Below are 23,909 nucleotides of genomic sequence, written 5' to 3' on the forward strand. Positions count from 1 at the left end.
GAAGACATTGAATGGTAAATTAGAGCTAAATAACAGCACTGAGAGCCAGGACAGGTGGCTGTAAACAAATTTTATGGGACTGTGGGACACCTGGCCACATCCATGATATGTGGACATCTGGCTAACTGAAATCATGCTGAACCATGGATATTGCTGGACCCAGAGTGTGCCAGACTAGAGAGTAGGGATGTAAATGAGCAGTTGACTATGCTAGTGGTTCCCAACTACTGGACTGTGAACCGCTGGCTTCCAGGCTGCTGTGGCTGTCCGAGCTCAAACCAGCTGTTCCCAGCAGCTCACCTTTGGCAGCTGTGGTGAGTTGGGTGGCAGCAGCAGGAGGCGCCTTCCTCCCCCCTCCCCACTCCATGCTTGGGGAGGTGCGTTTGAGGAAGGAGGGGCCCAGAGGAGGGAGGCGCATGCACCACCAGTGGCTGCTCCCCTTGCCCACGCAGCTGCTTTTCTCTAGGACTCCACTTCCCTTTCTCTCCTGTCCAGGCAGCCGCTTTTCCAGCGGCAGCGCTGGGGCTAAGGCAGTGGCAGGATGAGGTGGAGCAAGAGTTGCCTTCCTTCCCCCCCCCCCCCCCCCCCACCGCTCTGGTAATGGCGGGAAGCCAGGGCTCCGCAATCTCCCTGCCTACCTATGAGGGCTCAAGATGCGCTTGGGAAATAAGGGGGCATGAAGGAGGAGGGTCGCTTTCCCTGCCCACACGGCAGTAACGGCCCTGCTCCCTCGAGGGGGCAGCCTTGGTCTGGTGAGTGAGGGTGGAGTGGGATGGGGGCATGGTGGGGGTTACAGGGCAAGAGGGTGTTGGCATGGGCTGTAGAGGGTCCGAAGTTAAAGGGTCAATGGGCATATGGTGTAGGAGTGGCAGGGGGTCAAAGGGTGTTAGGCATTGGGGAGCAAAGAGCTAGGCTGGGGCTAGGTGTACCAGGAACTTATTTGCATATTCATTGTTTGCAGATTGAATATGCAAATAATGTTACTGGTCTGCCAAATGTTTGTGAGTTTGCTGGTCTGTGGCACAAAAAAGGTTGAGAGTCACTGAACTATACTCAGCCGTTAAGCCTACGCTTCAGAGGCAGCAAGTGGGGCAAGCCAGCTTAAAAGCCAATTCTCCCCAGCATTGGCTCAGTGGTGCTGCCTGCTCCTCCCTCCCATTGCTGCTTCTGTCAGAGGCAGCAACGTGGGAGAGGGGAGTAGGGGAGGCTTCTGCGAAGCAGCCTCTGTCTGTGGTGAGCCTGGGCCTGCCGCTGACAGTGGCTGCTTTGCAGCAGCAGACCCTGTCTGGGGGTGGTCCGAGCTCCCTGCGGACAGAGGAAACACTTGGAGCAGCCTCTGTGCATGGGGAGCAGGGACCTCCACACCTAATGGGGCTGCTGCCAGACCAGCCTATGTCCGCGGTGGGCCCAGGCTCTCCACAGACAAAGGCTGCTTTGCAGCAGCCTCTGTCCACAGGGAGCTCAGACTGCTGAGGGGCTGCTGCTACCTCATGCTGCTGCCTGTGTATAGCCTGGGGACTAGAGAGGTTCAACCTGTAGCTACATGAGGAAATTGTTGCCTAAATGGGGAAAACTAGCTTCACGTGTGGCTTCTCCTTTATGGTAAAGTACAGCCTGACTTTTCAAAAGTTTAGTTCCTATGAACGTTGTGTCAAAGTCCAGAGCAGCTTTTAAAATCCGGCCACTTCTCTATACAACAATGGATTTCTTTAGCCAGTAGTGGTGGTATATGCAGAAGTGGTGATTTACTTTTAGTTCTACTTTTATATCTCTTAAAGCACGGGTTCTGTTTCATTATAAAGTCAGTGCTCCATCTTTCAGCTTTTAAGGCAAGAAATATGAGGTGTTGGATGGAAATTCAGCACACATTTGGAAGTCAGCTTCCAAATTAATATTGTGCGTGGTGGTGGTGATTTTAAGATTAAAAAAACTTAAAGTTGAAGAATTAAACATGGATTATATATATCCAAGTTGGATTTTTAAAAAGGCTTCAAACATATATTTTTCATAAAAATGGACTTGTTTATATTTATTATGGAATTCTTCTTTAAATCAAGGTACATTTGTTACATAGTGACATTACATAATATCATAAATGCAACATTGTATACTCTTTTGTATCTGCTGTAATTCATTTATGTATGGTTGCTTTTCCGACTTATGATATTGATTGGCATTTGGTATCTCTAATGCAGTGGGCACACACAGGCTACTGGAGGCAGTGCAGGCTTGGCTTTCAGGTTTCAATGCCTTTTCTGATCAGAATTGTTGGTATCTAAAACAATTATTAGTTAGCCAGTTCATATTTGGAAGTTAATTCATGTTAATTGGTTGGAAAAAAGGCATGTTTCAAAAGCAGAATTTAACACTGGTAAGAGCTATTTTGAAGAGGAAAATTGCACTTTGCTTTTGGAACAGTGGTAATCAGAAACAAAATTCAAAGATTATAAACTTGGCTAGCAAACCTTTCAAACCATGCATCTTGCTAGAAATACTTGCTTTTGAATATTTAGAGCACTAATCCAACTTAAATGCATTTTGCTTATGCTGCATCAATGGCATGAGGAGTTTGAAAGCAAGAATGCAAATATTCAATAGATGATTAATCAAAAGTGAATGTGAAAGAAAAATGGGGCAAAAAATCAGTTGATGCTTGGCAGTTAGCATGTTATAAACTGCAAAAGATTTGAGAGGCTGGTATTGTGAAAATTATACTGATATACACATAATTCTGAGCTCTTCTAATTTCATAAGATGCTCCATTTATACTGTAGTGGTGTCATCTCTCCAATTTTAGCTGAATGAATCCTAGTTAGAGGTTTGTCCTATGGTACCAAAGTCAGGGACACCGTGTCCTCTTTCAGTTCTCTGCATACTGCTGGCTGCTGCTTTTTATGGCTACATTCCTTTTCTATCTTCTGCTTCCCTCAACTTTGTGCATTTAAAGGAGCTTATGATGCAGCATTGTTTGGTAACACTTACTTATTGGATGTTGATGTGATAGCATTGCTAAAGGAACATTTGATACAGAGACAGGAAACTGAAACCTGGCTTTGCATTGTTCATCTTCACAAAGAACCCAGAGTGGCAACAATGTTTAACCTGAGTATACTTAAGATACATTATTTTATTACTGGAGCTTCAGGGGGTAGCCGAGTTAGTCTGTTACAGAAAAAACAACAAATGGTCTGGTAGCACTTTATAGTCTAACTAAACACGTAGATGGTATCATGAGCTTTCGTGGATACAAAAAAGAAGTGGGCTAAGAAGTGGGCCGTGCCCACGAAAGCTCATGATACCATCTACATATTTTGTTAGTCTATAAAGTGCTACCAGACCATTAGTCTGTTACAGAAAAAACAAACTCGGCTACCCTCTGAAGCTCCAGTAATAAAATAATGTATCTTAAGTATACATTAAGATACTTTAATGTTATTGGTCCTTAATATTAGTGGGTGTTGGCAGATTTTGTAAGAATGTGTATGGTATAGTACTTTTAAAAAATTTAAATGAGATTTTAGATTTTAGCTGCAAATCTTAATGAGAACAGTTCTGAAAATATGGCGTCTAGAGTTTCTATTCCAGCAGCTAATTCCTTTAGTGTTTTGGGCAAGTTACTTCAAGTTTAAGATCTGCAGAGTAACCATATGAAAGGGAAATTATAGGTTCTGTACTTATTTCTGTGACCTCTCCAATCAAATTTTTTTAATATATATATATATAAATAAATAAAATCTCTACATTAAAAGTATTAAGATTTATAAAGTTGCAAAGTCAAGCAGTCAAAAATAAGAAGTTCTAGAATTAAGGTTGTTCCCATGTGAATATATATTTGATAACCTGCCACCTCCTGTGCATGTTTCAAATAGTTGGATAGTCATATAATCATTTAATATGTAGCCACATTTCATTGCATTTTGAGGGTAGATGGTAAATAAATAAAGTTTTTAGGTTCCTTATGGACTTTTTCACTGAGCTCATCACTACAATAACTGAGTGCTTTAAAAATATTAAATAATTTTCATAACACTCCTGTGAGAGAGAGTCATGGTGATATTCCCATTCTGCAGCTGAGGAATTGATACAAAGAAAACAAGGTAAAACGACATATGAAATCACCAATTTTAGCGACACTAACTTTAGATATTTGGAACCTGATTTTTTTAAGAGAACTTAGCATTTTGTTTGCACTTCACATGTTCAGAATGCAATTTTCAATAACTTTGGGCAATCCTCAGCACTTCTGCAGATCAGGTCCTTAGGAGTGATATATCTGGAAATTGAGAAACATAATTTTGGTTTGATTTTAATTTGTCCATCATCATGTAGCAACTCTGTGGCAGAGCAGGGATAGAATCCAGTTCTCTAGGATTCATTTAATTGCCTTAACCTCAACAATATCCTGTGCTTTTCTGTAGTTATTGGCTTTATTTACTATATACCTGCTGCTGCAAATAAGAAGGAAGATATATAGACAACTGCCTTATTTCCTCAACAACTTTAATTTTTCTGAGTCCCATCATGCTGTGCAGCAAATGAAGCAGAGTTCTGCAGACAATATAATGTGATCACTTAACTAAAGACTGTATTATAACACACATGCACTCGAAGAGGCTTTAAGATTTCAAAAGGAACTTGAATTTTGGCACGTTGGCTCTTTCTATATATTAAAAAAAAATGTCCTGACCTATGACAGAATGACCTTATCACATCAGCATCAACAGGTGGGTGGGTGGGAATATGAGAGTGAGAGAGTGTTCCCCCAGTGATGCTGCAGTGGATGGAGAGGAGGCAGTGGTGAGGCAGGCCCCGGGCTCAGTTCAGGTTGGCCGGTTACTGTGAGTGCTCACTGGAGTGCATGGCACCCCACTGCTGGGGGAGTTGAGGGAGCTCAGAGTGTTGTAGAGAGAAGGGGAAAGCCTGCCTGGCTGCAGCCTGTATTGTCAGTGGGCGCAGCATGGAAAAGCCCTGGGTGTAGGGCATCAGCCACACCACAAAGGGCTCTGTGCACCCCCTACCTCCCTCGCAGGCAAAGCTGAAGTGGAGGAAGCCCCTGGGCAGCATGGTGCACACTGGGGTGGCCCGGGGGACCTCGAGTGCAGTGGCAGGACACGGTGAGCTCCTTGCTTACCCTGCTGGCAGGTTCCTCGCTCCTGCCCCTCCACCCAGCCTCCTCACTCTACTGCTCAGTTCACTCCTGTTCTGCCCCACCCACCAGAGCAGGGAGCCTGTGCTGATGCTCCAGCCTCACTCCCTCCCACCCCCAGGTTGAAGCACCAGCGCCAGCTCCCTGTGGGGGATGGGGCGGGAGAAAGCCCCGAGGCTCCCCACTGGATCCAGCTTGCAGTGAAGAAGCAGCTGTGCATGCTGCTGCTGCTTTCTCCCTCCCCTGGCTGGGGGATCAACAATGCAGGGAGGTGCTCCAAGGAGTCTTTTCCTGCTATTTGGCAGGGCAGTGAGCGAGTGGGCTGGCGGTGTGGGTTCTCAGCAGGGTGGTGAGCAAGGGGGTGTGGGTACGGGGTCTCAGCTTGAGCGGGGGCGAGGTTGGATTGCCAGCGCATGCTCCCAGCGTGGCCCCAGTCTGTTCAATCACCACCACTCTGAGGCCTCTCACACCCCTAACCCTCTCTCACTGCTGATTCCAAGACCCGGCACCCCCAGCCTGCTCACTCATACCCCCCCAAGCCAAGACCTTGCAGCTCCAACCTCCTCACACGTCCCCCTCAGAATCCCTCCATCGAGACCCTGCACCTCCATCCCCTTGCTCACCTCTTCCACAAGACCCTGCACCCACAGCCTGCTCCTGCACCCTCCCCCCAGCCAGACACCTACCCCCAAGAGAGGGTGGGGGGGGGGGTTGGCAAGCATAGCTAGCAGGGGGCACATCCCCCTTGTAACTTCTAAATATTTGAATATGCAATTGTAATGCTCTCAGGAAATTACAAGCAATCTACAAGCAGCCAGGTGGTGTCAGCCCACAGCTTCACTGTGTGTAGGGCCAATGGTTGAGGGGTAGCGCCAAGGAAGTTAATGGCTGAGGTAGGGGGGTGGGTGGCTAGTGGCCAGGGGCGGGGCTAACATGATGGTGGAGGATCTGAGCTTTGGGGACAAGGAATGATTGGATTTCCTGAAGGAATGGCACATGTGCTGCTTCTAGCACTGCCTGCAGATTTTTCCTGAGAGATACTTGTCTCTGGAGACCAGCAGGTACCAGCTGAGCTGGGGAGGCAATAGGAGCTGGATGCTGCTGCTGCTGCTCCCAGGCTGCCGCTGGGCGGTGTAAGAGACTGAAGGGGCTCATTGACGCTGTCTCAGGGCCCATCCCATCAAGGTCAAGCTCTGCTCATGGCTAGCTCCCAAGCTGGGGAACTGGTTGCTGCTCCATTGGCCAGAATTCGGCCAGTGGAGCAGCCGGAAGCCCTGCCTGGGACAAGGGAGCCTGAGAGTACCATGGGTGCATAAAGCAAGTAAGTGCTGCCTAGACCCTGCATATCCTTCCCCGCCCCCCAGCTCACTCCTGCCCCCTCACCCTTGGCCAGATACCCACCGGTACCCTGCTCCTGCCCTCCTCTCCCCGGCCAAACACCTACCCCCAGCTTGCTCCTGCACCCTACCTCCCACCCAGATTCTGCACTCCCATCCTTATCCTGCTCTGTCCCTCACACTGAACTCCTCATTTTTGGACCCACCCCAGAGCCTGGGGGCCCACAAAATCTACTAACTCTGGAACCCCAGAAGGACTTGAACCTCAGTCCTCCCTGCTTCTCCCTTTCCATAGGGCTGGAATGCCAGGGGAGTGAGGTGTCTCAGATGGGGACCACATCAATGAATGCTGGAGGTTTTTGGAGAGGTTGTTTTTTTGCTTCTTACTTGTGTGGTCCCTGGCTGATTTTTCTGTGGAAGTGGCCCCTGATCAAAGAAAAGTTCCCCACCCCTGCCATAAATAAAGACAATGTTGAAACCTTTTGAGTTGGACATAATATTTTACTTTATTTCAAAATGAAGCCTGACCAAAAAGCCCCCATTTGGGGCTCAGCCCCCATCTGGCCACAGCATCATAACACTCCTGTACTCCCCACACCCCAATCCTGAGCCTGTCATATATCTGAACCTCCTGCCCTGACCCCCTCAAACACCCACCCCCAAACACTGTGCCCTGAGTTGATCACACACCAAACCCCCTGCCCTGAGCCCCTCATATACTCCAATCCAAACTCTTGCACCCCTACATCCCCAGCCCTCTCCATAAGATTGACAGAAGACAGCCTGAATGTGTGCATGCAGCTGGATTTCACCAGTTGTGATGTAAACTTCAAATAAATGTGCAAAAAGATGCAGCAGCTGAAGTCCCATTAAATAAAGTCTGAGAGTACAATGCTTTGTTTACGCAATTACTAATCATGTTAATTATCAATAATATTAAGCTGTATATTTTCAATCCTGCAAATGGGCATTCTTACATGGCTCTTTGTTGACCACTTGTTCTGAATTTTGATGTAGTTTGGCTCTTTGGTTTGAAAAGGTTGCTGACCCTTGCTCTAGCCTATCCATCCCTCTGCTTCTCACTGAAAAGTATTTCTTCTACATTTGCCGTCTGGGCACCAGCAGGGAACACTGGAAGCATAGGGGACAGCGTTTCTGCTTTCAGTTCTGGTGCCACAGAACCTTGTGGCTGTAGAGAAATGACGGGTAAAATAGTGCTCAGTCCTACAGAACTGTACTGAAGCATGTTTGCTGCAGATGGACTCTTCTGAGACTTTTACATCTAGCCTCTAACAAATATGTGCTGAGGATGAGTAAATGATTCTTTTCAGCTGCGTGTATCTTGGTGACATGCATGTGGATTTTTTTAAATAGACAATGAATACCACCTTTTGAATTTCAAACCTAACCATGCTTGAGTTTCTTAACAAAATGACTAAGAATTTAACAGTGGCAAAATGTATTTTTTCCTTTCATTCATTCTCAGAAATGACTGAGTTGTTGATACAATTTTCAAGTTATCTTAGGTTGAGGCAGATATGAGCGTGGAACATTTTAGCCTGAACAGTTAATTTGGCATGGTTATAAGTGACTGAAAACTATTATAGGTTGGACTTCCCTGGTTCTTCACCCTGAGGACTTGAATGGTCCCAAAGGAGAGAAACTTAAACAAATAGGTAGCACTTTATAGACTAACAAAACATGTAGATGGTATCATGAGCTTTTGTGGCAGAAGTGGGCTGTGTCCACGTAAGCTTATGATACCATCTAGACTATTTGTTGTTTTTTAAGTTTATCCTGTGCAGTAACTCGGCTACCTCCTGAAACCAAAGGAGAAAGTTTGCCAGACCAGAGAAGGTCAAACCTTGGACTCTCACAGGGCTCCTCTCCTGGCCACCTGCCCAGCCAGTGCACTCCTCCCAGCCAATGTCTTGGCTCCACCCCTGGCTGCCGCTTTTGATACTGTTTTGATACTTCCAGCATAAAAGGAACAGTGTAGCCTGTGTTATCAGTATTTTTTATATTAGAAAACTTGCTGTTTGGCACTAACTGCTAGTATCTCAATTCAGCTGCCCTGTATTCACATGCTCTCATTTGCAATTCACCAGTTCTCAAAACTTTACCTGAGACTTCGTTTATTAATCTTTGAGAGATTAATGTATAAGTTAGTGTGATCGCTGGAGTATAATTCAAGAAGCCATTTTTCCTCTGACTTGCGTATTAGGATGAGAATTTGTAGGTAAAAATGCATCGTAATTGATACTAGGCCTTGCAGTATTTGGGAAGATTGTTGTCATTAAGAAGTCAACTCCTAACTAAGTGTTTTAGATTGAAATTGTCTTTACACTCTTGATTACATAGTAATTTGATTGGATGTGATAATGTTCCATGTGAAATGATTAGAGAGATTGCTGCTTTTCTGATGGGTAACTGTGTAGATGGCATTATGACTTTGTGAGATCAAGTACTACTTATATGCTAAACTTCACTTTCACACACGTCTCAGTGTAAACTCAAGCTTTAGGATAGATGTACTGCAGAGTGCAGAAATAATATAATCCTCCTTGTTAATAGTGTTTGACTGCAGACTTTTTTTTAAAACTTAGATAAGACTACTAACAGTGAAAATAAATTGGCTCTTTGTATAGGAAACCCCCAAAATGTGACCGCCTGAGTTCCGACCCCCCTTCACTTACAACCATTTTTGTAAGTGTGGAAGGGGCCGAAAACCCTCGACTTACATCTTTGGCCTGCATTTACGATGGTGCACAGTGCCTATTGTAAATGAGGGTTCAAGTTACAATGCTCCCAACTTGCGATGCTTCCCCAAGAACGAATTGCATCGCAAGTCTGGAGCCACCTGTAAACATCCCACTTTTTCTAGGATGTAAGAGATTAGTCAACTAGTGATGTAACTAGTTGCTTCCTCCCCCCCCCCCAACTCCTTGTAGCTTCTGTCAGACAGAGGTAGGGAGCAGGAGCCGGTGCTGGGGGGAGTTGACGTAAAAGCTAGTTCCCCCCCCAACACGGTCACCTCAGGGGACAGGGGAAGTAGAGGCACAGTGGGAAATGGCACGAGTGGGAACTGAAGCAGTCTCTGCTCATGCGTCTTCTGCTGCAATTCTGCTTTTGAAATGTACAAGCGCTCCAGTGGGGACTCCCCTGTTGGCCCCGCCCCATGTTCCTTGTGGCGCCTCAGCCTTCGAAATGTAGTGCTGTTGTACATGTCAGAAGGAAGCCCCACGCTCCCTGTGGGACTTCTGCTTTTGAACTGTAGGGCTGTTGCTCTTATATACTAATCGAACAGTTGATGGAAATCCTATCAACTATTCAATTAGTTAATTAATTTATCATCCCTTACCTTTTCTTTGTACTTTGGTTTTGAACACACAATCCAGAAAGCCTCCTTGGTCACTCTTTTTGTTTCTGAAACCTCTCTTTCCCCATCATGGGAATATTCCTGAGGGGCTAAAAGTAAATCTGGCTCTAATAGTTCTATTTACTACAGCAGTATCTTATAACTGTTTCTGAAATCCCCCACAAAACCCAAATCATGTTAATTTTCTTTGACAATTTAGCCAGTGCCACGCTAGACATCTGTTACTGTTTTGAGGTGGTAGATTTTGTCTGTTATCCACCACTATCTATCTCATGCTTTCATCTTACTAGATGCAAATTGTGTAGACTTCATTATTCACTTTATCCGTTGTTTTAACTGTAACTGCAGTTTAACTCTTGTCCATAAGTTCTTGGCCTGTTAAAGGCTTACTCTTAGGAAAAACAACAAATCATACCTGTTTACATGTCATTTCTAGATTTACCTAATTATCTGGCATAATTAAAAGAAAAATGACTGACTAAAAGAACCAAAAATATCTGAGGTGGAGTAAAGTGTAACTTAAATGCATCTGAGTATCAATGTTCATTGTCTATCCTGACTTTCAATAAGTCATTTTCATATTTTAAACTCTGTTTACTGTGAGGTTATCTTGCTCTCGAAGAAATGACTAAATACTGGACTGTTGGATAATACAAGCAATTATGGAATGGTGTTAACAGTTAAATTAATAGTACTGTGTATAGTATTCAGTGGCATTAGAAGTCCTTGCTTTTTGTACAGGAAGGCTTTCTACACCTAACACTTCATGTGAATTTAAGAGCTTAGATTTTGTGGGGTACCTATTAGAATGCATGTGTTCATAAACCCTAAGACCTGGTGCTTTAGAACACTAACTTTACAATGCAAATATCCCATTGCCTAGTTCTGTAGAAAATTGGTTAATTTATTCTAAATTTCAGTGTGTAACAAAACTACAAAACACTTGGATTTTCAGAACATCCTTGTTGAACACTAACATTTTAAAAAATTAACTGAGTTTTGGTCTGTAACTGCATCAGTAGAAGCTGAAGTCCTATTTGCAATATAACGGGTCTCAGATGGTGACAAGTCAGTTTTTGTCCTGCCTGTCATATCCATTGTCTTGACACTGTAACCTGCCTTGGAAGAGCCAAGTGTGCAGTGCAGTGAAGTAGTTAGGTCCATGCCATTCAACTCTTGAATTGTTACCAAGTCTGCTACTAGGTGGGTCTAGTTGGAATGGCTTTGTTGTTTTACCACCACTCTCTCTAAGAAATAAATGAAAACCGCCTACAAACTTCACATGAATTGCAAAACTGGACATCAGATGGTCGAACTGGATGTGACAGACTTCAACTTGAAGGCAGTCAGCTTGAATTAAAACAATTATTTAAATAGCACTAGAACAGTACGAGAATCGAGCTGACACTTATAGCATTACTTCTTTATCAACTTAAAATATTTTAGAAAAAAAAAATTTGTTTGTTTTAGTACCAGTCCCTTATTTAAGACCACAGGCTGCCAGTTTGATGTAGGTGTTGACTCACTGCAGTCCGTGGCATTGATGCTTCCTTTATATTCTATGGAAACAGATAGACCACTAGATGGAGCAGAGCTACACTTAGAGGGCTCATCTGGGGTGTCAGTCATGTTACAGAACTAGAGACTCAAACAAAAAAACAGGACTATGTAGCACTTTAAAGACTAACAAGATGGTTTATTAGGTGATGAGCTTTCGTGGGCCAGACCCATTTCCTCAGATCAAATAGTGGAAGAAAATTGGCACAACCATACCAAAGGATACAATCAAAAGAATGAACACATGAAAAGGACAAATCAAATTTCAGAACAGAAGGGAAATGGGGGGCGGGGAGGTAAATGTCTGTGAGCTAATGATATTAGAAGTGATAATTGGGGAAGCTATCTTTGTAATGAGTAAGATAATTAATATCTTTCTACTCAAAGCAGTAGAAAATCACAACATTATGGATCAGTGTGCTGTAAACTTTACTGATACAAAGCCTGTTAATGAAACTGACTACAGAATGGGACAAAGGTTTAAAGTCAACCAGTATTAGTCATGAATATCACTTGGTTAACATTAGCACTAATGTTTTTCTCAGGGGAAAGTTAACAATAAAAGGTTTAGCCACTGCCTACCCCCCGAGAAGCTAAAAGATTTGTTGTGCATCTCTAGTTTTATTAAATTTTAGGCTCCCATACATAGTTTGCTGATCAAATAAACTTCACTTGCTATAGCTGAGTTATTTACAACAAAAGATGTGTAAGATTTCAAATGTCTTTCTGGATTTTACATTCTGGCTTGTCAATGGGAGTAACCTGGCTTTTCATATAAAGTTAATCTGCTGTAGTTGCAACATCTGTTTCCCTGGCATTAGGCTCTTATAGAAAAGCGACATTTTGTTTCCTTATCCTGTTTGTTCTTCTTGCACCATTCATTATATCCCTGCTTCTGCCTGTTACTTAGGGTGGAAAAAAGCACTGAAGTCCCTGTCAGGAGGATATTCCATTACTTTGTGAGAGGTTGGCTAAACAATATGATGGGTTCAGGCTGTTCTGGCAGAAATCATCTTTGCGTGTGTCTTTAAAGAGCCTAGCTCGGTGGGCTCCAGTACTGGATGTAGGGGAATCCTAGAATGCTACTGTTATGTAAATACAGGCAGTCCCCGAGTTACGCGGATCTGACTTATGTCGGATCCGCAGTTACGAACGGGGCTTTTCTGACCCCGGAGGACACGAGCGGCGGGACGCCCAGATGTGCCGTGGTCCCGCCGCCCGCGTCCTCTGGGGCGAGAAAAGCTGCTCTGTGTCTCCCTGGTCTGCTGGGGGGGAGGCCCCCCCAGCAGACCAGGGAGACGCGGAGCAGCTTTTCTTGCCCCGGAGGACGCGGGCGGCGGGACAGCAGACCAGGGAGATGGGGAGCAAAGCCTCGGAGGATGCCAGCAGCGGGACAGCCGCGGCGCGTCTGGGCTGTCCCGCTGCCCACGTCCTCCGCGTCTCCCTGGTCTGCTGGTGGGAGCCCCACCCCCAGCAGACCAGGGAGACGCGGAACAAAGCCTCGAGGATGCGGGCGGGACCGCGGCGTGTCTCGGTGGTCCCGCCACCCGCATCTCCCTGGTCTGCTGGGGGGAGGGGGCGCAGCTAGTGCGCCCCCCACCCCTTCCAGCAGACCAGGCTTTTCTCGCCGACGATGCCTGGGGTAGAGCAGCTGGGGCGCTGCCGGGTTGGCCACCGCAGCACTGAGGTGCGGCGCTGTGGGGACCTATCCGGCAGCGCCCCAGCTGCTCTGTCCCAGGCGTCCAAATTCAGCCGCTGTTGAAACTGATCAGCGGCTGATTCCAGGAAGCCCAGGGCAGAGCAACTCTGCCTCGGCTTCCTGTAGTCAGCCGCTGGTCAGTTTCAGCAGCGGCTGAATCTGGATGCCAATTCTGACTTACATACAAATTCAACTTAAGAACAAACCTACAGTCCCTATCTTGTACGTAACCCGGGGACTGCCTGTATTAAATGAAAATAAGGTGATTTCAGGTGACAGTTTATTGCCAAGTTTAAGGATTTTTGGTGACAACAATTTCTGCTGGATCAAATTGGGAACTTAAAGCAATAGTAATGGACGCGTTAAGGTCCAAAGGTAATGGATGTTAGTTAAGGAATTCTGCAAGCAAGAAACTGAGTATATGCCCATTTCTATTTACTGAGGAACAAGTATTTCTGTAATCTTGAATATCTAAACCAGCTTATTTTCAATTTAAAAACTGTAACCACTCTGTAGAGCAAGCATTAAATGTGAACTATTTGAAGTTTTTAAAACTCCTTCAAAGGAGCTGAGTTTATTGTCTTAACAGATTGTCTAGCTTTCTTGTGTTTAACTACAAAGCAGCTTGTGTTGAATCGATGTAGTTTTTCCTGGCTAACGTTGGGATGCTCGGCCAGTCAAATAGTAACTAAAGAACATGTGTGTTCTGTTTCTTTTGAAGCTGGTGTGAGACATGGTGTTAGGGAATCGGTTGAAGGAAGATTGCCCAAGAGACATTTCAGAAGGGGCTTAAATGTTGTGCGACTAAGGCCCACTAATAAATGGGATTTTTTTTGTTCTGCCTGCACAGCAGGAACTGATAATTCCTCTAGAGGAGGCATCTGACCAGTTGGATGTGGCTTTCTAGCAGGTTTGTTTCTCTTTCTCCCCCTTAGGCTAATCAGCAATTTGAGGCAGAGGACAACAAACTGATGGAGGGTGTTCCAAACTTGGCAAAAGCCATCAAACTTGGGAGGTAAGCTCTGATTTTTGAACAGGCAGGGCAGGCAGCTTTTATTGCCTAATCCATCGTACTTGCTCTCCGGACAGAAATGGAAATTCCAAATACTTCACCTCAGTTTCCCTTAATTTCCTGTTATGAGGGTTGATTGGCTCCGTTTGAGATGAACTTGATAAGTTAAATCAAGGAAGCTTAGGTTTTTATATGGAGCGCTGGTATTGCAGGTCTTTGGACACTGTTTCACTTGGAGCTGTATATCCAGTTGCAGATGGGCTGGTAGAGTATTTGAAAGTGAACATTTATTTTCATGTAAGCTTTGTTATTCCAATAATTTTTTTTTCAATCTAATGTTCTGCCTTTTTTTTTTTTAAAGACTATTTACAAGTTGGTTTAGATACTGTGTTCAAAGCTGGTTGACATTTGTATAGATGCAGAATTTTGTGTCTATACAGATTAGCTAAATTATTTCCTTAAATTGACCAATTCAGATTTGTCTATTATTTAGGATGGTATTTTTAAATGTGTAGAACAGTTTACTTGAGCTAGATATGGCGCTATTTAGTAGGTGTGCATTATACCTGGGAAGATTGAGCTTTTAGAATCTACTCTCCAGTATTTCAAAATTAATATTGAACCTGTAATGTGCTCTAACAAATTGGAGTACAATGAATTTGGAAGGCATTCAGTTAACTTCTCTAATTATAACTTTTTTTTTCTGAAATTGAGATTCTCAGATCTTGCATATCACCTGTCTATACTGAAAATCAAACAATGGAAGACACTGAAGTGTTTCTTTGTGGTTAGATACTTCTGGAAGTTGACACCAAGTTTAGTATATTTTTAGTCTGGAGAATGTTGCTCAGTTCTTAATACTGGCTGTTCTAAATGGGAGTAAATAAAAAGAGATTAAAAAAAGTGGACTTTTCAGCTTAGAAAAGAGGAGACTAAGGGGGATATGGTAGAGGTCTATAAAATCATGACTGGTATGGAAAAAGTGAATAAGATAATGTTGTTTACTTATTCCCACAATGTAAGAACTAGGGGTCACCCAATAAAATTAATAGGTAGCAGGTTTAAAACAAAAGGAAGTTTTTCTTTGCTCAGAGCACAATCAACCTCTGGAACCCCTTACCAGAGGTTGTGGTTAAGTCTAGGACTTTAATAGAGTTCAAAAAGATCTAGATAAATTCATAGAGGTTAGGTCCATTAATGGCTATTAGCTATGATGTGTAGGAATGGTGTCCCTAGCCTCTGATTCTCTGGATATGGGTGATAGGAGAGGGATCACGTGAGGATTATGTGTTGTGTTCCCTCCCTCTGAGGCATCTGGTATTGGCCACTGTCGGCACACAGGATACTGGGCTAGGTTGACCTTTGGTCTGACTCAGTATGGCTGTTCTTAATGTTCTTGCTATCTTCTCTTTTAAAAATATAAATGAATGTAATTATAAGGCTAACTGTTAGACCTCTCTGTTCAGCTGAATAGAAACAACGAGCAGTCTCGGGGTACCTTAGATACTAACAAATATGAGCTTTTGTTGGTAAAATCTACAGAATGCAAATTACAGAATCAAGGGTATATATAACAGCAATAGCAGGTGTCTGTCAATTGCAAGACCAGTGTTAAGCTAAGTCAGTCTGGATGTGTCCCATTCATAGCATTTGATGTAGAAATGTGAATATAAAAGGTGGGGGAAATTGCCTTTGTAGTGCATTAACCAGTTATCTTTTTTTAAGCCCAAGTTGATAGTGCCAAACTCTTAAATGAACTCTAGTTCAGCTGTGTCTGTCTGTATTTGGGTGATAAAATTCCTTTGTATATGAGTGACTACTTTAAAATCCATTATTGAATGTACAGGGAGGTTAAAATATTCCCCTACAGCAGAGGTGAGGAACCTCTGGTCTAGGGGCCGGATGTGGCCCCCAGCTCGTATGGATGTGGTTCCTGAGGCTCAGGGTCCCCCCAGCATTGCTTCTCACTTGTGTGTGTGGCCACCAATTTTTTTTCTATGGATCACTGGCCCCTGATCCAAAAAAGGTTCCCATTCCTTGCCCCACAAGTTTGTGTTACCATTTCTGATATCTGGTTTGTGTCCATTTATCCTGTGTCGTAGATACTGTCCAGTTTGAACAATATGCATGGCAGAGGGGAGTTGCTTGCACTTGATGGCATACATTACATGAGCCCCTGGTGAAGTGGCTTGGGTGGTTATGTCTTGTGATGGTGTCACTTGTATTAGATGCGTGGACAAAGTTGGCAGTGGGCTTGTTGAAGGGGTAAGTTCCTAGATGAGTGTATTTGTGGTATATGCCTGCTGCTAAGTATTCAGGTTGTGGGGGGAGGCTGTCTGTAGGTGAGGATTGATCTTTCTGTCAAGGTCTGAGAGTGAGGGATGATTCTCTAAGGTAGGTTGTAGATTGTCAATGATGCGCAGGAGGGGTTTAAGTTGTGGGCTGTAGGTAATGACCAGCGGTATTCTGTTTTCCTTGTTGTGCCTATCTTGAAGTAGATGACTTCTGGGTTCTTGTCAGGTCTTCCAATCTGTGTCTTTACTTCCCCAGGTGGGTATTTAAGTTTTAAGAATGCTTGCCAAAGATATTGTAGGCATTGCTCAGATCTGGTTATATCTTCGGTCTTAGCAGTAGACAACAAATCGTATGATGACAACACATCATGTGATGTGTCTTGGATGTAAACTAGAGGCATGTAGGTAAGAATAGTGTTCAGTAGGTTTCCAGTATAGGGTGGTGTCTGTGACCATCCTTTATTTGTACTTTAGTTTCCAGGAAGTGGATCTTTTGTGTGGACTGGCCCAGGCTAAGATTGATAGTGGGGTGGAAATTGTTGAAATCCCTGCGGAATTCTTCAAAGATCTCCTTCCTGTGGGTCCATATGATGATGCTATCAATGTAGCATAAAGGATGCTAGGAGATGGGAGCAGAGGAAATGTTCATCTGAATAGTTAATTTGATAGTTAGGAAAATTGTGAATGGATTTGTTTTCAACTAGTAAATCTATTTCAATGCAGGGACCAGAACAAGTTGTCTTCAATGCCTACTTAAAATTTTCTGTGGGCTTTTTAGACCCTACTATCTTTTGTCATGGTATCTTTTTTCAAATATTTGTCTACCCAAAAATAGGTCTCTGAGACACTGGAATGCCAAAGAACCATTTTCAGTTGTTTGAGATGAAAGAAATTATTGTAAAATGCTTCCATTTTTTTGTTTTGATGCACCTCTGAGAGACTCCAGGCTGTCCCAGAAAGTACTATTGTTAGACTAATCTCAACACATTACTTTGCTCCACTTGCAATGGATGGGAAGTAGAGAAGACAAAAATGGTGGTTGTTACTTGGATGATTTCAGACATCTCTGCTCCCATGTGCAAGCCAAAGAAAATGAGAATGAGGCAACCATTAGACTTAAATTTGTTGCCATGATGGTATTCCTATTGGTCTAAAGAACTTTGAGTGCTGTCATCTAGCCTATTGCTGTGGTGATGTCCTGTTTTCTCTTTGGAGACCCATTTGTAAACCCATATGAATTCTCAAGCTTTTGTTTTTCTTTTGGCCAGATACCAATACCTTTACTCAGTATCTTAAACTATTGTTGTTTACCAGTGTTGTACCTGACCATCTGGCTGTGGACTGACTGGCTAAGCAGTAGTTTGGCAGAAAAGGACCTGGGTATTACAGTGAATAAGAAGCTGAATCAGTCAACAGTGTGCCCCTGTAACCAAAAAGACTAACGGTATATCGGGTTGCATTAGTAGGAGCATTTCCAGCAGATCTAGGGAATTAATTATTTCCCTTTATTTGGCACTGATGAGGCCATACCTGGAGTATTGTCCAATTATGGGTCCCCCATTACAGAAAGACTGTGAATGCATTGGAAATAGTCCAGCAGGCTGCAACAAAATGATTGGGGGGCTGGAGCATATGACTTATGAGGAGAGGCAGAGGGAGTTGGACTTTAGTCTACAGAAGAGAAGTGAAGGGGGATTTGATAGCAACCTTTAACTACCTGAAGCAGGTTTCCAAAGAGGAAGGAGAGAGACTATTCTCAGTGGTGATAGATGAGAGACCAAGGAGCAATGCTCTCAAGTTGCAGTGGGGGAGTTCTAGGTTAGATATTAGAAAATATTATTTCACTAGGAGGGTGGTGAAGTACTGGAATGGGTTACCTGGGAAGGTGGTGTAATCACTGTCCCTAGAGGTTTTTAAGTCCCAGTTTGACAAAGCCCTGGCTGGGACCATTTAGTTGAGATTGGTCCTGTTTTTAGCAGGGGGTTAAACCTCCTGAAGTCTCTTCCAACCCTGATTCTATGATGTTCTGTGTAAAGAATTTGATAATTGTGAAGTCCTTGAAATGGGTTTCATGGAGTGTTTGATTCTCTCTCTTTAAGTAAAATACTTTAGGATTAAGTGTTCTGGGTTTTGTTTTGGTTCATTGGCTTTTTACAGGACTATTTGTTTGTGCGTGGTGGTGGTCTTGCTATAATGAAAAGGCTTAAACCCAAGAGCAACATGTTGGAGTGTTGGCTAACGATAGACAGGCTCCTTTCTCCATCCTGGTGTTTACCCATCGTCTCCTCCTGCCAGGGGCTTGTGTGTACAACCTTCTTTGTCCTCTGTTTCTCTTCCTCTTCCCTTACCCTTCCCATTCTTTCTGTTTAGAAGTCTTTCAAAACATGAACACGTTAAACAGTATTGGGAGGATAGACAGAAATCAAGTGGGAAGATTGTTATGCTCAAATGTTATGCAGTTCTTTTGATCTATAGACAGTTGCACAAGTGCTTGAGGCTATGATGAAAAGCTGATGAGAGCTTCATATGTGTCTTCCTCCCTCTTTCTGGTTTCTAGTTGTCTCCCCTCTCCCTCCTCTGCCCCCCCCCCCAAATTAATAGAGTTTTGGCCATTGAAGCCTAGAACTTCCCCTGACATTCTGTGTGATTGGATTTGACTGACAAAGCCCAGGTTGAAATGCATGAGCAACAGACTAGACATTCATTTGAGGGTATCTTGTTGAGGAAGGAACTCCACAGGAGATTGGACTAAGCCAGAATTAGACATTTCAGTCATTACAGGGCCTTTCTCAAATAAAATGTTCCCATCACTAATAGAATGGTTATGAAACAGGGATCAGAAATCAAGGGTGCACACCTACACAAGTGTTTAGTGCCTGTATGCAGTCACCATTGCTTTAATTATAGAGCTGCCATTTGTGTTGGAATAGACCCAATCAAGGAAACAAATAGCCTAATTTGGGGTAGAACTAGGGTACCATCACTTATCTTAAACCATCAGCCACAGTGAGTTGCAGACATATTTTAATGCTGATTTCATATTGGTAGTCTGCTGTGCTCAAAACACTGTTGGGAGTTGCGCTTTACTTGAAGTGTAAAATAAATAGTATGTAGGCATTTCAATGAGTGTGTGTGGGGGGGGGGTATAAGTCACCTTTGGTGAATTCTGGAAGAGTGTTATGAACCATTTACTAGTTAAGATGTGTTAAGTCAGAGGACTTAAGCTTGTATTGGTGTGTTTTACTATGCTGATTTCCAGGTGTGACTGCAGTGAATATCATTTTCTACTCAGCAGCACTGAAGCAAAATTTCAAACCCAAGCCAGCATATTAGGTTAATACTTAGTGTTATCTAGGCTGTGATGCTATTTCAGTATACTTGGAAACAGTTTCTAAGGAAGGGAACAGGTTGCCCAAAACATGAAGCCAATTAGTAATGCTGTTTGCACTTCTTAATTTCCAAGCTGCTTTCTTGGACTGAGCACCTGAAAAATGTTGGTGATAAGGGTGAAAGGGAATGACTATATAAGATCTTTTCTCTTAAAGTCCTAAAGCTGATTTCATAGATGTGTGCTACATGTTAGTGACAGGAAAAGCTAAGGTGAGCCAGCTTTGCTTTAAATATTTTGTAAGTCTCGTCAGTCCCTATCCATAGATAACTTCAGTTGTAAAACTGATATGCTGTAGTCCATTTACACTAGAAGCTAATAGTCCAGTCTAACAGAGTAGGCAAAAGTTGGCTTTTCAAATAAAATCTGTCGTTTCTTTGGATACTTTCCCAATGCTTCTATTAGGGATGAAAGTGTGTAGCTGTTGAAATGGGTAACCATATGCTTATAGGTTACCTAAATGGTTACATTCAACTCCTGTCTGGCTCCCTATGAGTGGGGTGGCAGCTGGGAGCCAGCTTAAAAGTTGGTTCCCACTGCACTTTGGCTCCCAAGAGCTGCCTGCCGCTCCACGCTGCTCTCTCTCTATCAGAGGCAGTAGCGCAGGGTGGCAATTGGTGTGCACTAGTTCCTGGGGAGCTGGTATTGTCTGGCATATAATTTTCAGCAGTAACACATTTACCAAATCACTCACATTTTAACATCCTTAACTTCCTTGCACTTATACTCACTCCCTGAGTATTCAGAATGGACATTGCCTCTGACAAATTAGATTGTGCTTTATTCCAGTCTACAGTGCATTGATGATATCTTTAGAAAAACACAGATAAGCATCTTGTGTCCTATATCAGTGTTTCTCAACCTTTTTTTATAAAGTTCTCCCTCTTTCAAAAGTACCCCCAGTACCTATAGTTTTCAGACACACATCATTTTTTTCTACCATTGCAACACATTTGTTTAAACAACTTAATCGTAGCTGGGCAGGTGATGAAATTATTGGGTGTAAAAAGTACAAAAATAAGCCTTTTAAAGTCAATGTTCATGTTTTTACGGCCATATTTACATTTAAAGGATACATACTTAATTATTGCTACGTTCACCTTAGAGTTCTGGTTCAACCTGCTATTATGTTCATTAGATTTTTTTTTTTACTGTACTGTAAGATTGATTTATAAAGGTATATGTATGTAATACTTTTGAGCATTTTGGTATTTACAGCTAGAATGCAAAGGATCTTGTCAAATATCTTAATCTCCTTAGAGTAAGATGAGATTAGAGAGTCATGTTTGTCTAAATGCACAGACAATTACAGGTTATGGTTACATAACACTTTTTGAAAATACGCAATTGAATAGTGTGTCTGTACTTTATATTGGTACTTTATATAATACATGCAGATATAGAAGATGGGAGGGCATTGAGAAATATTGATAACAGGAACTTGGTGGCAATAGTAGAAATGCACACATTGCAGAGAATGTTGGCATAGGTCTTGTGATCCCATGGTGATGGGCACTGAATCTGTAACTGCAGATACACTGGTAACTATTATGCATCTTCTTGAGGGATTTAAAGAGAGCAAATTGAAGAAAAGAACTGCATAGAGAATATCGAGCACAGCCACTTCAGATGAAGAAGTTGTACCCATGAAAGCTCATGTAACTATCTACATGTTTTGTTAGTCTTTAAGGTGCTGCTAGACTATTTGTTTATATTTTTCTAGTTACAGACTAACTTGGCTACCCCTCTGAAGCTCAAAGGAATACGTAAATGTAATACTCTCACAGCTTCTACAAACAGAAAGTTGGAGTTCATATACTTGTAATGGCAGAAAAAAAGATTTGCAGTTGAGGGAAAGGGGAAAGCCAAGATGTTTAGGTGAGGCCTTCAATAAACTTCAATAATCCTGACTGGTCCTGGATGAGGGATTTTGCTGGACCAGGGGAGGTCTTTTTTTAAAAGGCCTCTGCCACTGGCTCCCCTGGCCCAGCAACTGGCCTCCTGGCTGGCTTCCTGGGTCCTGCTGACCCATTGTTGTAGTGGCTCCAGGACCTGCTGGGAAGTTGTACGTATGCTGGGGCTTCCTGGGTGGCAGTCACGCATGCACTGTGGCTCTCTGTAGGCAGCCCGCTCTCCTGGCAACCCCACGGGAATCCTTACTGCTGGACATCCACCGGGACTCTCTGGTCCTGCAACATCTGTGTCAGACTATGGATGTTGCCAGATCAGAGAACCCCAGTTAAGAGAGTGTCAACTTGTAATAGCAAAATAAGAACGGCCATACTGGGTCAGACCAAAGGTCCATGTAGCCCAATATCCTGTCTTCTGGGAGTGGCCGATGCCAGATGCCCCAGAGGGAGTCGTCAAGCAATCCCTCTCCCATCACCCATCCCCAGCCTCTCACAGAGGGGTAGGAATGGTGTTCCTAACATCCTGGCTAATAGCCATTGATGAACCTAACCTCCATGAATGTTCTAGTTCTTGCTTGAACCCTGTTAAAGTCCTGGTCTTCACAACCTCCTCTGGCAAAGAGTTCCACAAGATGACTGTGTGCTGAGTGAAGAAAAACTTCCTTTTGTTTTAAACCTGCTCCTATTAATTTCATTTGGTGACCTCTAGTTCTTGTTATGGAAACAAGCAAATAACTTTTCCTTATTCAGTTTTTCCACACCAGTCATGATTTTATAGACCTCTATCATACCCCCCCCTTAGTCTCTTCTTTTCTAAGATGAAAAGTCCAATTCTTTTTAGTCTCTCTTCATATGGGACCTGTTCCAAACCCCTCATCATTTTTGTTGCCCTTTTCTGAACCTTCTCCAATGCCAGTGTATCTTTTTTGAGATGAGGCGACCACATCTGTATGCAGTATTCAAGACCACATCTGTATGCAGTATACCATGGTTTTATATAGGGGCAATAATATATTCTCTGTCTTATTCTGTATCTCTTTTTAAAAATGATTCTTAACATTCTGTTTACTTTTTAAACTGCTGCTGTATATTGAGTGGATGTTTTCAGAGAACTAGCCACAATGACTCCAAGATCTCTCTTGAGTAGTCACAGCTAAATTAGTCCCCATCATATTGTATGTATAATTGGGGTTGTTTTTTCCAATGTGCATTACTTTACATTTATCAGCATGAAATTTCATTTGCCATTTTGTTGCCCAATCACTTAGTTTAGTGAGATCTTTTTGAAGCTCTTCAGTCTGCTTTGGTCTTAACTATCTTGAGTAGTTTAGTATCGTCTCCAAATTTTGTCACTTCACTGTTTACCCCTCTCTCCAGTTCATTTATAAATAGGTTAAATAAGATTTGTCCCAGTACTGACCCTTGGGGGACACCACTAGTTCCCTCTCTCCATTCTGAAAACTGACCATTTATCCCTTCCCTTTGTTTCCTGTCTTTTAACCAATTATCAGTCCATTAGAGACCTTCTCTCTTATCCCATGACAACTTAATTTACTTAAGAGCCTTTAGTGAGGGTCTTTGTCAGACTTTCTGGAAATCTAAGTACACTATATCTACTGGATCCCCCTTGTCCACATGTTTGTTGACACCCTCAAAGAACTCATATAGATTAGAAGGCATGATTTTACCTTTATAGAAACTATGTTGACTTTTCCCCAACAAATTATGTTCACCTATGTGTTTGACAAGTTTAATCTTTATTATTGTTTCGACTTAATTTGCTCGGTACTGACATTAGAGTTACCAGTCTGTAATTGCCAGGATCACCTCTAGAGCCCTTTTGAAATGTATAGTAAGGGTTGTCATCTTAGAAATGTACGTATCTGTCGGTCTCGGAGTCCATTTGTTCAAGAGCACCTCTTAAATGGTAAGAGCTAGGACCACCAAATTTGATGTGCAACTTCCGCTTATCGTAACAAAGCAAGGCCAGGGTTCTTGGCTGTGCCAGGATAATGGGATGTACATGAAATTTTCTCTTAAAATGGAAATGGAGGGGCCTGGCAGGAGGGAGTTGTACTGTACAATTACCACAGAGGAGTAGCAAGGGGTCAGAGATGGTGACTGGGACAGCTATAACTCCATTGGCCCAGCAGGGGTAAGAAGTGGAGAAAGGGACAGCTATCTACT

The 23,909-nt window shown here is 43.1% G+C and overlaps 1 protein-coding gene across 5 annotated transcripts in view; it reads left to right on the forward strand.

Annotated features, from left to right (window-relative positions):
* Nucleotides 1-23,909, forward strand: part of SPAG9 (sperm associated antigen 9) — a 131,684-nt gene that overhangs the window by 15,296 nt on the left and 92,479 nt on the right. Inside the window, exon 2 of one of the 5 annotated variants that reach the window (XM_075903800.2) lies at nucleotides 14,054-14,133. The exons of the other annotated variants lie outside the window; for them this stretch is intronic. The gene's annotated coding sequence lies outside the window, so the exon portion shown is untranslated. The remainder of the gene's footprint in view (nucleotides 1-14,053; nucleotides 14,134-23,909) is intronic. 5 annotated transcript variants of the gene reach the window in all.

The sequence above is a fragment of the Pelodiscus sinensis genome, chromosome 20 (genome assembly GCF_052426305.1).
Source record: "Pelodiscus sinensis isolate ZL-2025 chromosome 20, ASM5242630v1, whole genome shotgun sequence".
Lineage (NCBI taxonomy): Eukaryota > Metazoa > Chordata > Testudines > Trionychidae > Pelodiscus > Pelodiscus sinensis.